Here is a 14482-nt window from a genome sequence, read left to right on the forward strand (position 1 = left end):
TGGTAGTAATACAACTTGGAGAGAAAGGAGAAGACGTCAACATGTGCACTGCCATATACTAGAAAAGCCAAGGAACCCCAAAGATTGCAGGCCAGCCAGAAGATACCAACCATAGAGGAAGAAATCACTCTATCCTCTGAAACCAATTAGTCCATACTGTAATCCAATCAGTGACAAAGTATTCGCTTTAGCAACCAGGAAATAAAAACAGTTTTTCTTTTTCCTCTCTGGATATTGGGGTGCTGCTCTGTCAAGTACCTGAAAATATGGAAATGGCTGTGGAATTGGGTAATGGGTAGATGCTGGGAGAATTGGGAGATGCTTGATAGAAAAGACATTAATTGCTTTGAAAGACTGTTGGGATGAATATGGGCATCGAAGCTTCTTCTGATGAGGCCTTAAAAAGAAATGATAAATAAGTTATTGGAAATTGAAGGAAAGGCAGTCCTTATTTAAAGTGGCAAAGAACTTTGCAAAATAGTATTCTGATGTCAGATTGAAAGTGGAAATTGTAAGTGATGAGCTTGAACTTGGATATTTAACTGAAGGGATTTCCAAGCTAAGTGCAGAAGGTGCAGCCTGGCTCCTACATAGAGCTTATAAAAAAATACAAGAGGAAGGGTATAACCTTATAACTGAACTCTTAAACACAAAGACATCAGAAACTGATGGTGTAGAAAATTCTGAGCGTGTCCAGATAGTGTTCTCTGAGAATAGGGTCAGAAGCAACTCTATCAATAAAGTTTCTGGTGAGTTCCCAGAGGATAGGACTCCACATAAGGGCTTAACTGAACAAGCTTTTGATAAAGAGAATGTGGTGGAACACAGATCCAATCAGCCATTTCAGTGGAAGTCAGGATTAGAAATGCAGTTATATAGGAAGGATCTGTGGAAAGTTCTATTTTCTGATTATTTGGAGCTGTTTGAACCGTACAAGAAGGTGACAAGTTTGTTCATTTTGTTTTTTGCAAAATTTGTATGAGCAGAGCCATTGCCAACCTGAACTGAAAGGCATAGAGAGGGGTCATCTTGAAGGAAGAATAACTTCAAAGACAGAGCAGAAGTCTGGACTGATGGTCCAGAAAAGTTCTCCTCAGCTCAAGACAGTGGGTCCACCTATGTGTATGGAAAGGCTGGATCTGCCTCTGCATTCAGAAGGAGCAGGTCTTGTTCCCTCTTCTTCAGGGAAAGCAAGGCCAATGCTCATAGATAGTGGGGCCTGTTTCTCAGTGTTTGAGCTTGGCCCCTGCACAAGTGCTTGGAAGGGCTGGAGTTGTCACTACATCAGGGCTTGGAGGACAAAACATCAATTCGTAGATGTCTATCAGCCCTTGAAAGTGAATTGGCATTTTTGCTGCCTGGTTTCAGACTTGTTCAGGACCTGTGACCTGTTTTCCTTCTGATTGAGGCTTTCTGAGTGGGAATATTTATCCTATGCCTGTCTCACCATCGTATATTTGAAGTAGATAACTTGAGTTTTAGGTTTTATGGGACCACAGTTGGAGAGAAATTTAGCCTCAGAATGGGCTATACCCTTAACTGATGTTGATGAGAGTTTGTACTTAACATTGTTCTGAAATGGCTTAAAGCTTTTAGGATACTGTGATGGAATGGATGTATTTTGAATGTGGGAGGACTAGGTTTTTCAGGGGTCCATAGGGCAGACTGTTGGGGATTGAATCATGTCCCCCTATAAAAACCATGTTCGAGTCCCAACCCCTGGACTTATGGGCATAGGCTCTTTTATTAATGATCCTATTGGATCTCTTGAAGATGTTACTTCAATTACAGTGTGGCCCAACTGAATGAGGTTGAGTTTTAATCTGGATTGCTGAAGGCCTTTATAAGCAGAATGAAATTCAGAGAGACAAGCCATAAGGAGCACCGGAAGCTGGAAGAAAGAAGGCATCACAAGGTGCACTGCCATGTGACAGAACAGACAAGAACCCCAAAGATTGCTGGCCAGCGAGAAGACACCAAACCCAGGAAGATGCAAGCCTTCTATTCTCTGAAACTGAGCCAATAAAGTCCTTTTATTAAGGCAACCCATTGTGTGGCATTTGTTTTGGAAAGTGGGAAACTAAAGAGGTAGAATGGAGTATGCAATGAGTAATCATGATCAAGAACATTTAAGCATCTGTTAAGAATGGTCAGAACTGTGTCCAAATGATATCATCCAAAGTTTTCCCCCTGGACATAGTAAATGAGTTGCTATTGACCTTGGTTTGGAGCTCATTAATCATCAAGCCTTCCTAGTGTGATCAACCTGGCTCCATCCTGAACTCACATATTGGATAATAAATGATAATTGGTACAAAAGATAGCACCACCTTTACCAGCCTAAGATTATGATATCACAAGGGAATTTCAATTGTGATACAAAATATTTTAATCAACATAGCCTTTCTGTTCTTTGTTTTTCCTTGCAATTTTCCCTCAGGAAAGACAGTGTGTTGGTAAGATACAGGAAGTTTAAACTTCGGAAGTAACTGGGCAATTTCCATGTGTATTCAATCATGCCTGATTTTTGGATCATTTGATTTTTAAAAATTTGAGTAATTTTATGGTAGCGTGTAATAAGTTTCTAGTCCTTTCTAAAGGACAAGAACCATATCTTAAAAGAACGTTAAAAATAATGTGTTTGCCATTCATCTTTAGCAGTCGAGTATGTTTTTTCTCCTGTTGCATTGATAATTATGGGAGGTAAACAATAAAGCAGCGCAAGGTATATAAAATATAATTCTAAAATAATTAACTAAGAGAAAAGGTGCATGAGATCTTTTGAAATAATGAAGCAGAATAAAGAAGCTCTTTAAACTTTATTTTTATATCCAAAGTTAGTTGAATTGCTACTTTCTCTTAGTGCTGATACAGTAATGCTTTCAATTTTCCTGAATGGTATCATATAACCCTTTGATTTCACTCAGTATCACAGATAAGGCATTGACACCTTCATTCATTTGAGTTAAAACATTATTGTCATTATTCTCATCCATTTCACCCTATTATTTCAATATATTATCAATTCATCATACTATAGTTTTAATTGTTGATATATAGCTTCTATTAGTTTTTCCTTTATATTAATTGCTAATTCTTGATTTCAGGGCAGGACATTTTTTTAACCAAACTATTAAAATTACCTTTTTTATTGCATTTTTACCGGATGTAATGTTTTTAATAGGAATACTTAAAGATTCTAGCTTATATAAAAAACAACTTTATATAAAGACCTATCTGAATATCTCAATTCTTTGAGTCAAACATATATAACTGCAATAAATGAATCTGCATTGAATAAAATACCTGAATTATGTGGCAGTTTATTTATTCAGACACATCAATTTTTTAAAACTTTATTTTTCATTTAGGTGTTCAATGATTTATGAAATCAGTGCAATTTTGGAAATAAATTTAACCTACGCTAATATAGAATGCAGTGTTACAAATTTGCAAATGCAGAGTAAAATTCATAAATTTATTGAACTAAGTCAAGTTGTCTACTTACGGCTTCAGAGAGATAAGTTATCTACATTTCATTTTCATGTTATATATTTATTGTGGCTTCAATTTACACTGCGTGTCACTGATGAGAAGCACATTATCTAAGATAGTACAGGTGACAAACCAAAGAAATCTGACCTTCAACTTTAGTACCTTATTGTCCAGAATCATTGTTTCTATCATCTGATAAGAAAAATACCTTAGGGTACTATATGAAAAGAGAGGACAAGGAATATTATTATTCATGGAAACACATAATAATAATAACAATGTTTTATGCTTCTATTATATTAAAATCAATCTTTTTTATCATCTATACCAACATTTCAATATCCCATATTTGCCAGCTGGGTAAAGTTTATGACAATATGGAAATGATCGACAGGACCTTTACTACATACAGCACATATGCTTTTCCTGAGTAGAACTTCCTGTTTGTACACTGTGCCACACATTTTTCAGCTTGCTGACAGTTACCGCGTTGATAGAGAAACAAGTATGATCATCCAAAATTCTTCATCCACCTTTAGGTCACCATTAGAAAGCACAAGTACAATTAATAAAGCACACAAGAATTTCTAGAGCTCCAAATATATTTTTCCATATGGCATAGACTGTTTTAAATACTACTGCCTTTATCTCCTCACCTTTAGAATTACTGCTAATTTAACTGTCTTCATAGACACTTACACTATATTTATTTTATTTACCAAACATCAATATATAGTATTTATTATGTACCAGGTGTTATTCTGAGTGCTTTTTAGTATGAGGTGAATACAATTATTGTATCAAATTTATAGATGAAGAAACAAATGCACAGAGAGATCAAGTGATTTGCCCAAGAGCACACAAAAGATGCCAGAGTCATTTATATAAATATGCAAAATGGAAGTTAACCCATACCCAGAGAAAACAAAGTGGACCAGAAATTAAACATATTTGTTTTATTAATTCATATTGATTCCTTGATAGGCTAAATAAATATATTAATCCGTGTAAAATTGTTGGCATCATAGAAAAGTATTATTATTAATGAAATATTTCACCAAATTGACAAATTAGGATTTGAAACTGAATGGTTTTTTTCATATAAAAATGGTGCAAAACATTTATCAATTCTTATAATAAATAGAATTTCTCTACTTCCTGTAATAAATGGAAAAAGTACTATCATTAAGTTATGTAAGTGAAAAAATAGATGTCACATATTTAAATGTTATAGTTATTAAAAAATCCCTTTTGTCATTTCTTATTAACCTTAAACCTATCACTACTTGCTTTTAATTGCTTTTTTTTTATCTTATATAGGCAAATCAATGCTTAGATATCGTTTTCTTCTTGGGGTTTTTTTTTTCCTATTTAAGGAATGCAACATTTCTTTTCAAAGTTCATTTGTGTTTTAAGAAACTTGGATTATAAAACATTAAAAATTATCTCTATTCACAATTTTACTACGAAGACACAGAATTTACATTTCTTAAGATCACCATAAACCATGTAAATTTTCCAGTGTTCATTCATAAAATTTATCCTGGACTACTGAAAATAGGACTGCATGCCTTTAGTATCTGAAGGCCTTGCATTTTTAGTCTACTTTAAACAAATCATTATTATTATTTATTTATTTATTTTGCATGGGCAGGTACTGGGAATCGAACGCAAGTTTCCACCATTGCAAGCGAGAATTCTGTCACTGAGCCACCGTTGCACCGTCTCAAAACATTATTTTTTGTTGTCATTATTTAAATCATAGAAACTTTGACCATCTTTTAATATGGATAAGGACATTATATTATATAAAATCAACAATTTTCCACGTGATATTTTCACATTGATGCACTCGTAAAATTTCTAATACTTTACTTAATTAAATATTATCTATTTTTTTCCTCATTTGATCAGTAGAATTTGATACCCTTCTCAAGAAAAGAAAAACTCAATTTTGTTCCTGCAGTTAATAACATTTTAGGGCAAAGCATTTTATTTATCAGACACACAAAAATAGGCACCTTGAAATCTCTAATTAAATAAAGCTAGCATAATTTGCCAACGAAATTACTGAATTTTAATTTTGCTAAAGGGTAGCTTTAGGGCATCATTTAACCCAATAGCTTGCCATCTAAACAACTATCAAATCAAAGGCTATTAGCTCATACTCAGTAGGAAACTGAAGTTTTGAAAAGTTTCTTAAAACATCCCTGAGACAAAGATTGATGATTATGTTATCTAAACAAATAGGAGTAAGATTTATTTTCTTTTAGTGTCTTTGTGACCAGAACATCAAGGGCTATCAATTCATTTATTCTGTAATTTATGTTCAGTATGAAAATGTTATATTGAGAAATTCAAGTGAATAAAACTTCTAGAGAGAATTTAACTGCACTTGAGATTCCATTACATTTCAGGATAAGAAATTTCTACCCAGCTCTCATTATGTAAATGAACTCATTATGCAAATCACTGATTTAAGGCATATGTGTATTCCTATTTTACCAAAAAGTAAACTTCACCCATTCAATAAGCAAAGTTGAATGGAAACACTAAACATCATCACTTGTATTGATAATGTATTCATATACATGAAAATGATTCTTTAATGAGCCATAATTATGATTTGGTATTGCCATCATTCAATTTTCTTGATATCTGCAAGATAAGACAGAACTGGTTAAATTACTTCAGTATGTTCTGAACAGGAATTTTCTTTTTTTTTTTTTTTTTTTACATGGGTGGGCACCGGCAATCAAACCCAGGTCCTCAGTCATGGCAGGCAAGCACTCTTACCTGCTGAGCCACCGTGGCCCACCCTCTTCTTGGTCCTTAAAATTTCTCACTCTGCTCTCTTGATTTCCAGCTGCCACCTTACATGTTATGTCCCTTTGCCAAGGGCTTTCTTTGCCTGTCAGAGCCTGCTTTGGTCACAGACAAGGCATACGGGAAGTGCCTGGAGTTAAATCTCCTATTCTTTGGAAGCAATCCTCAAATGACAGAGCGAACAAGTACCCTACTAAAGGCGATTGTTAAAAAACTCTGCTACCTTCCCCAGCCCAAGACACTTTCTTTATCACTTTCTGTGTTTATGTATGGGTAGATAGTGCTGTGCTGCTGTCAATGTTTTGTTTTGTTTTTTCCCATTTCTTTAATATGGGGCTATACCTTGACTGATATACCTCAGAAGAGACCTAAGTTTTAAAAATTAAAAAAAAAATATATATATATATACATATATATATACATATATATATATATATATATATATATATATATCTCCTGTGATGGAGAATAAGATATTTTCTACCCGGAGTCATTTACTCATTCCTTTTAAAATTCCTAGTAAAATCAGAAAACAGAATTGACACTTTTGGCATAGAGATTGTGCATTTTTTAAGAGCATTCATTAAAATTTTAGATAGGTGCTAACCCTGACAAAAAGAACATGATCCTCTTATGTATTATTTATTCACAATTATTTTTATTACGCTTTATAAGTAGCATCAAATAATTTGTACAAAATACAGACATGTATATGATAAAATAGCATATGGAGAGACATCTCAGTCATTCAACAGTTAGTACTATGAGTGCAATCACCACATTTCAGACAATATGCTAAATGTTCTGGACAAACAAAATACTGGGATATGATTACATAGTAGAATTATATTGTTTAGCATACATATTATACCTGTGGGGTTTTTTTTTTTTCATTTTTATCAAAATAAAATATACGCACATGGTAAAAAATTTAGAATGGGACAGAAAACAGACTAAATGTGCTATAAGCTCCTGCCCTTCACCCCCCCAACCCTCCTTCTAAGGTTAACCATTCATGTCTTTGCTCTCCAAGGGATGTGAATATAATTACGAAAGATCAGCTAAAACTTTATTCTTTCATTTAAAAATGTATTTTAGATGAACTCTCCACACTTAAAAACATGGGACTCAGCTCTCTTTAAAATATCTTCTGTTACGATACTAGGTTGATTACATGCAATGATCGGTCTAATATCAGTACCATGGGTTTTGCATGATGAAGGGCAAGAGCTGGTGTGCTGGTTTGAATTTGTTACTGCACCCCACAAAAGCCATGTTTTCTTAATCCATCTTTGTGGGTGTAGACCCTAGATGGGACCTTTTGCTTAGATTGCTTCTATGGAGATGTGACCCACCATATTTAAGTGGGTCTTAATCCTTTACTGAGGTCCTTTGGGAGAGGATAAAAGACTTTAAAAGCCCAGTGAGTTTAGACAGTAATGCCCTGGGAAAAACAAGCAAGGACCCATAGAGGCCCAGGGATTTCATGGTGAAGGACCAGCGGACATCGCTGTATGCATTCACATGTGATGGAGGAACCCCTGATGGCAGCAGCCTGTCCCCAGAGAAGGTATCTTCCTCTTGATGCCTTCATTTGGACATTTTCATGGCCTTAGAACTATGAATTGGTAACCTAATAAACCTTCACTGAAAAAGACAACCCATTTCTGGTAAATTGCATCCTGGCATCTGTAGCAAACCAAAGTGGCTGATATATTCTGATATGTAAGTAAGAATTATATTCGAAATGCAAGTTACTGATGCTTTAAATAATAATTGATCTTTCTAATACAGCTATTAAAACTGTATCAGTAAATATTGTAATCCACTCAATGTAACTGAAAGCTGATTTCAATAATCCCTAACACATCAACATACCAAGTAGGGAAAAAAAAGATGAGCAATTTACAAAGGACTTGTGTTATTCAGATCATCTACTTTTTGCATGACAATGAAAATAAAAATATAACTCTTTCTTAAAAGTACCGCTTAAGATAATTCTGCTTCTATCTTAGAATTCAGTCACATGTCAAAGCAGAGAAGCTAGAGAGTCTTGGAGGACAATTATTTTCATATCTATTCATATTGCAGATGCAGATAAAATAGGATTTTTATTAGCAAAGCGGGAGAATTATTAGGTGGGCATCTAGCAGCATATGACAAAAGCATTTAGTGTATTATGACTTTGTGGACATTATTCATTACAGGTTCATGGTTGATAAGTGATACTTGAAAAAATTAGGAAAATTAACTAATTATTCCTGTGAAGAAAAAAACTAACATGGAACACTTGAAAATTAATGAGAGATGGTATTGATAGAATTTATTATATATAGTTTAATAATATCTACAACCCTCCTTCTCACCCCAAGCAAATTGATGTGAAAGGATATTTGTAGAAGACACAGCTAAGCAGTGAGTTCTTTCAAAACAATAAAAAAAATGAGTAAATGATAAATGCAGACAATTCACAAAAGAGGAAATAAATGCAATTAATGAATAATTTGAATAGTAATCTCAGTAGTTACAGAAAAACACTCAAAACAAAACAATAATGGAATTCAATTCCTATTGTTAATGTATTTTAAGGTAATAATCTGTTCTTATTGCTGACAAATGATCCTTATGCATTATTTTTGGGAGGATACATTAGTTTGGTCCCTTAAAATTATTGTAATATATATTTTAAAAGCTGTCAAAGTTCATATATTTTGGTAAAGATTTTGTAATTTTATGAACCAATTTTCAGTGAAAATTTGAATATTACTAAATATAACACTGATCTTAAAATAAATGTCCTTCAATGCAGAGGAAATTGAAAAAAAAATGGAAATACCATAAAAAGGAAAAGGGTTTACCCAATTGTGATGCAGTATAAAAGAGAGCAATACAAGACCAGGAAAATCTTGAAATATTTCCTTTCATCAGAACATGAGATGAATGTTCAAAACATAATAACTTTTGAGACAAGTAGTATAAACTCTAGTTACAAAATAAGACCTTAACTTTGTAATAGATACATTATGCATATTTTCACAAATGACCAACTTTATATCTATCACTCTAGTTGAGGCCTTTTCTAATTGTGGATTTACATATATATTTTTTTAAATTCTTTCCAAGTATCCATATATTACAATTGATAAAAACTTAACTAGGTTAATATTTATACCCAGAAAATAAACAGATGTAGGATGTTTTAAAAATGCAATTTAGGGAAAAAAAGAAATCACTAAGAAGCATAGATTTTTCTTCAGTCAGAAATATTTTATGATCATCAACCCAATTTACCTTAGTTAATAACTGGGTTTAGCTTATAAAGTATTTAACTTAGGATATTTAAAATAGTGACATAATTTTTATTAAGCCTGATATAATTTCTTAAATAAAAAAGAACAAAGGCTAGGATCACCACAGAGCAGGAAAATCAAACTAAATGGTTCCCTCATTTTTTTACAAATGATGCTTTTTAAAGTTAGAAAGATTTTAATGTGCATTTCAGAGCTCTGTTATAAAATATTATAAACATGGAAATAAACACCAGAAGCAATAGCTGTACTATGTTTTTTTTTTGTATATTTTAATGTGATTGGAATAAAACTTATCTCTGTTTAGCTGATCAACGCTGTTTTGCTTTTCCGATTAAGGGGCAGAATTTCACCTGCGAATTTTTATAGACTCCTTGGGAAACACTCAACAGGATCTAACTTTAGCTCTGGATAAAAAACATTTCTAGCTCTATGTGAAAGCTCACTCTTTATTTGGCAGAAGAAATCCCTTGGTGAAGTATCTTAGCAGAAAAATACAATAAAACATACATCTTGAGAATGGAAAGCACCAAAGCAGGGAATCATGATTGAAGATTTATTCATCAGCTGTGTTATCAAAAATAATGTACCCTTCTTTAAATAGGATGATAGAACTTTGCAAAAGTATACTTGAATATGAAACATTTAGCTTTTTCTTCTTTGTTGAGTGTTGTTTAGGATCTTATATAATGGCAAATTTAAAACTGGTGTCTTCAAATTTGATGGCAAGTGGGTTTAACATAGAAAATTGAATAAAAATAAATATCTCCTCAACTGCTTAAGGAAATAAGTATTTTTGTTACCAAAAGAAACAAGTAATTATCAAAGAAAGTGCTTTGAAAATTTTGTTTTACAAATATTGAATAAAGAAGAGGTCAGCGTTAATAGATTCTAAATTTCCTAAAGATAGTTAATCCAAGATAGTTCTGACTAATTTCAAAGATTTATCTAGTTATACTTAGATGGATACAATACTATATGCAATTACATCCAGACAATTACTTTATTGAGTTCAGTAAAAGTAAATCTTTCAGGAAAAAAATGGTTTAAAGATATTACCCAGTTTATGGAAGATATGATAAATGTTAAGCTTTGTGTCATTTGATTTACTGTGGCTCATTCTTTTTTTTTCACTACAGCTTTCCTCTCCAATTATTATTAAAGTACTTTCTCCCATGTGGGTGGGTAGTAATTAATGTTAAAGGTGAAAATATTGCTGATCAAGTGAGGTATCAATCAGCTTCAAACAAACTAAGACAAATCAACATAAAAATGAGCAGTTCACAGTCAGCACACATAACAATGAATTATTCTGTATTATATGAAATATCACCACAGGGGGCAATTTTACTGAACATAAGAACAGTGGGGAAGTATGAGGGTGCCTCCTGGGGACCTCTGGCATTTCTACCATTTAATAATAAGAGATAAAGGATTAATGAGGGACTCCAATTTCTTAGTGTAAAATATTCCTGTTCTAACCAGTACATCAGACAACACTATTTTTTCTATTAAACGTACCAAGGAAAAAACTACCCATCAATTGCCCCATAATTAATTGAGGAGATATTGATAAAAATTTCCCCTTTTAAAATGCTCAAAGATTTAGTAAGAGGGGCAGATTTAAAGAATGGATGATAAAATTAAAGATGGTTCAAGACGAGACTAAAGGAAACTGACCAAACTTGATCACCATTCTGCTTACAACATTCACAATAATTTTATTTTATTTATTTATTTATTTTTTTACATGGGCAGGCACCAGGAATCGAACCTGGGTCCTCTGGCATGGCAGGCAAGCATTCTTACCTGCTGAGCCACTGTGGCCCATCCAACAATAATTTTAATGTAGGATATGACCTCTTTTTCATTAATATTTATGCCATCATTTCAATATCTGATATATTTGCATTTTGTAAACTGGCATTAAGACCTATAAAGTTTAGGAGAATTGGAAGGGCAGGAGTAAAAGATAAGGTGTGTTTTAATTCCCTAGGCTGCTTAAGCAAATAGCATGAAATGGGCTAGGTTAAACAATGGGAATTTATTTGCTTATGGTTTTCAGGCTAAAAGAAAGTCCAAATCATGGCCTCATCAAGGGAGTCCTTTCTTTCCGAAGACCGATATTCTGGGGCTGGCTGCTGGCAATCCTTGGCTCTTGGTTTGTCACATGTCAAGGCACATGGTGAAGTCTACAGGACTCTCCCTTCTCTTCCAGATCCCCTTGTGGTTTAGCTTCTGGCTTCTCCCTCTGTGGCTTACTCTCTCTGTATCTGAACTTCATTCCACTTATACAGATTCCAGCAATAAGATTAAGATCCACTGATTGGGCTGGCACACACCCTAAGGGAAGTTACCTCATCTGAAGGTCCTATTCACACCCACAGGAACCGATTAGATTTCAGAACATCTTCTTCTGGGGTACACACAGATCCAAACCATTACAAAGAGTTACCATAATTTTTCCTAAATTGGTTACACAGACTTTCTTCTCTTTGTTTTCTCTTCATAAGCAGTACTACCGTGCACCCTATTTTCTGTGACAAAGATGTTAATGATAATTTCAGAGTGAATAATTTATTTTTTATTGATCATCTGCTTTCAAAATTCCTTTGAAGATCGAGAATATCTTACTTTTTAAACCTTTCCATTCTCTGATAGTTATAGATATTTCTGGTTAATTGCAGATCAGTGTTAAAATAATAATTCTACCTATTATATACTATAGCCATTGAAAATTAATCAAAAGTATTCTTATGTAGGACTATAAACTTTTAAAAAAATTTTATAGACATTTAAAATCTTTTAAAAGTTACCTATTGAAAGCAATAAAATTATAATCATACAAGTTCTTTAGAGAAATTGTACCTGAACTCCAAGTATTCCTACATATTTTGAATCTATATAAAATATTTTCCATTGAATAAACATTTGAAATATCAAAAAGGACACTGAGATGCTTTTCTGACGGTGAATATTTATGAACTAACAATGAGAAAATTATATTAGTTATATTCTTTTCTCCCCCCAAGCTTCAAACTACTGGAACATTTGTCAGTTTTTTTTTTTGAAAGTAAAGAATATGGTTATAAGATATTTAAAAATATTTATATAGAGAAGCTTGTGATTTAAAAAAATAATTTGATGCCATTACCTTATTTTAAAATTCATATTTAACCAGCGAAAGGTACCAGTTTAAGAGATAAGAGGGTGTTATCTGTAGGGTCTGAACTCAAGACACTGAAGTTTGAACATACCCCTCCCAACATCTTCCTCCTGAAGTCTTTCTAGTTGACCTTTTTTCTGTTTCTCACCCTAAGAGTATGGATTTTATACTCTTAACACTACAGAATGGATTGCACTGTGAACCCTCAGTAATTTCTGAGGTGATTTTTTAGTGTTAAAATTGGTTTCACATTTGCCTAATTTTAAATAATGTACAAGCAACTAATGTACAAGAAACTAAGGGCTCTATGAAGCCATATCTTTCATTAGTGTCTTCTTTTACACAGTAATTTTTTTAGAAAAAGAGAGAAACATATCATATAACATGTACGGAATATAGTAATTGGAATAAAACATTGAGTGGTAAATTAAAATCATACTACAATGTTAATATTAATACATGCTATTAATTACAATGAGAGATATGAAATTTTATGTAAATGTAATTAGTAGTTCTAAATAAAGGGAACTTTTTTGAGTTTATTGAACTACTTGATAATTTTCTCCACTTCTACATTTTAAAATGAGGTATAAAACACACTCAGTAAATAAAGGACATACCTGTTAACCGTGCAGCGTGGTGGATATTTACATATGTAATCACTACCCAGACCACGCTATGGAAGTTTCTGTCACCCAGGTACATTTCCTCATGCTCCAGTCCAGACACTATCTAGCCATACCTCCCTAGCCAAAACCTCTATTCTAATTTCTACCACCATCAATTAATGTTGCTTGTTCCTGCACATAACCCTTTCTAGGATAGACATAGTTATTTGTCAAGGTGTCTTCAAAGAATAATATAATACCAGGACACCTAATCAGAGATTGAAATTTCTCTGGCAAACTGTATGGATGTATTGCTGTATTAATAATATTAGTTTCAATGAAATGTCAGACCACAATACATACACAACAATGGGCCTTGCTTTGTTTCATGCAGCCCTGCCATTTGTACATAGAAGGCAAAAACAAAAAGAACTTTCTGGAAAAATCCTCTGTAGGACAAATGGCTATCTGGGTGGAAAGTCTAATGCTAAATTCAAATTGTATACTTCATAGGCTATTTCTGTCATAGGGGAGACTTCCTCGCCTTCATCATTTGAAGCCTACTGATCACAATTCCCATGACCACTGCTTTCTCACACTCTCTTGCCTAAGTTGAGTTATTCACTACAGAATCTTCTGGAAAAATTGATGACCATGACTTTATAAATACATTATGTATTTATAATTTGATTCAGCATATATATATATACAGAATTGAGGATGAAGTTGTAATACTAAAGGAAAGATAAAAAAAGGTGAACTTATATCTGCTCAAGTTTCATGTAGAATCTTACATGAGTAGGGACACTGGAATGTCTGCCCTACATAGAAGAGGGACTGGAAGGGGTCTACTTATTTGTCCAGTCAACTAACAAAGAATCATCCTACTCAGGATCTTAGGCAGAAAGGAAATATAAGTCTTCACTGAAAAATCAAAGTAAATAGCTGCAATAAACATACATGCAGAGATTAATGTTTCATGGTTTCTGAAGTGAAGGTAGTACTGTTCTAGATATCAGCTTTTTAAAACTGCCTCAGGACTGGTGAAATACAATGAAAAATCAAAGACGAAAAGCATA

The 14482-nt window shown here is 33.2% G+C and overlaps 1 long non-coding RNA gene across 5 annotated transcripts in view; it reads left to right on the plus strand.

Annotated features, from left to right (window-relative positions):
• LOC143654803 (uncharacterized) overlaps positions 1 to 14482 on the plus strand; it is a 296513-nt gene that overhangs the window by 181947 nt on the left and 100084 nt on the right. The window contains exon 4 of one of the 5 annotated variants that reach the window (XR_013161971.1): positions 5150 to 5239. The exons of the other annotated variants lie outside the window; for them this stretch is intronic. This is a non-coding gene — a long non-coding RNA (uncharacterized LOC143654803). Of the gene's footprint in view, positions 1 to 5149; positions 5240 to 14482 lie in introns of those variants that run through there. 5 annotated transcript variants of the gene reach the window in all.

This window comes from Tamandua tetradactyla, chromosome 14, assembly GCF_023851605.1.
Source record: "Tamandua tetradactyla isolate mTamTet1 chromosome 14, mTamTet1.pri, whole genome shotgun sequence".
Classification (NCBI taxonomy): Eukaryota; Metazoa; Chordata; class Mammalia; order Pilosa; family Myrmecophagidae; genus Tamandua; species Tamandua tetradactyla.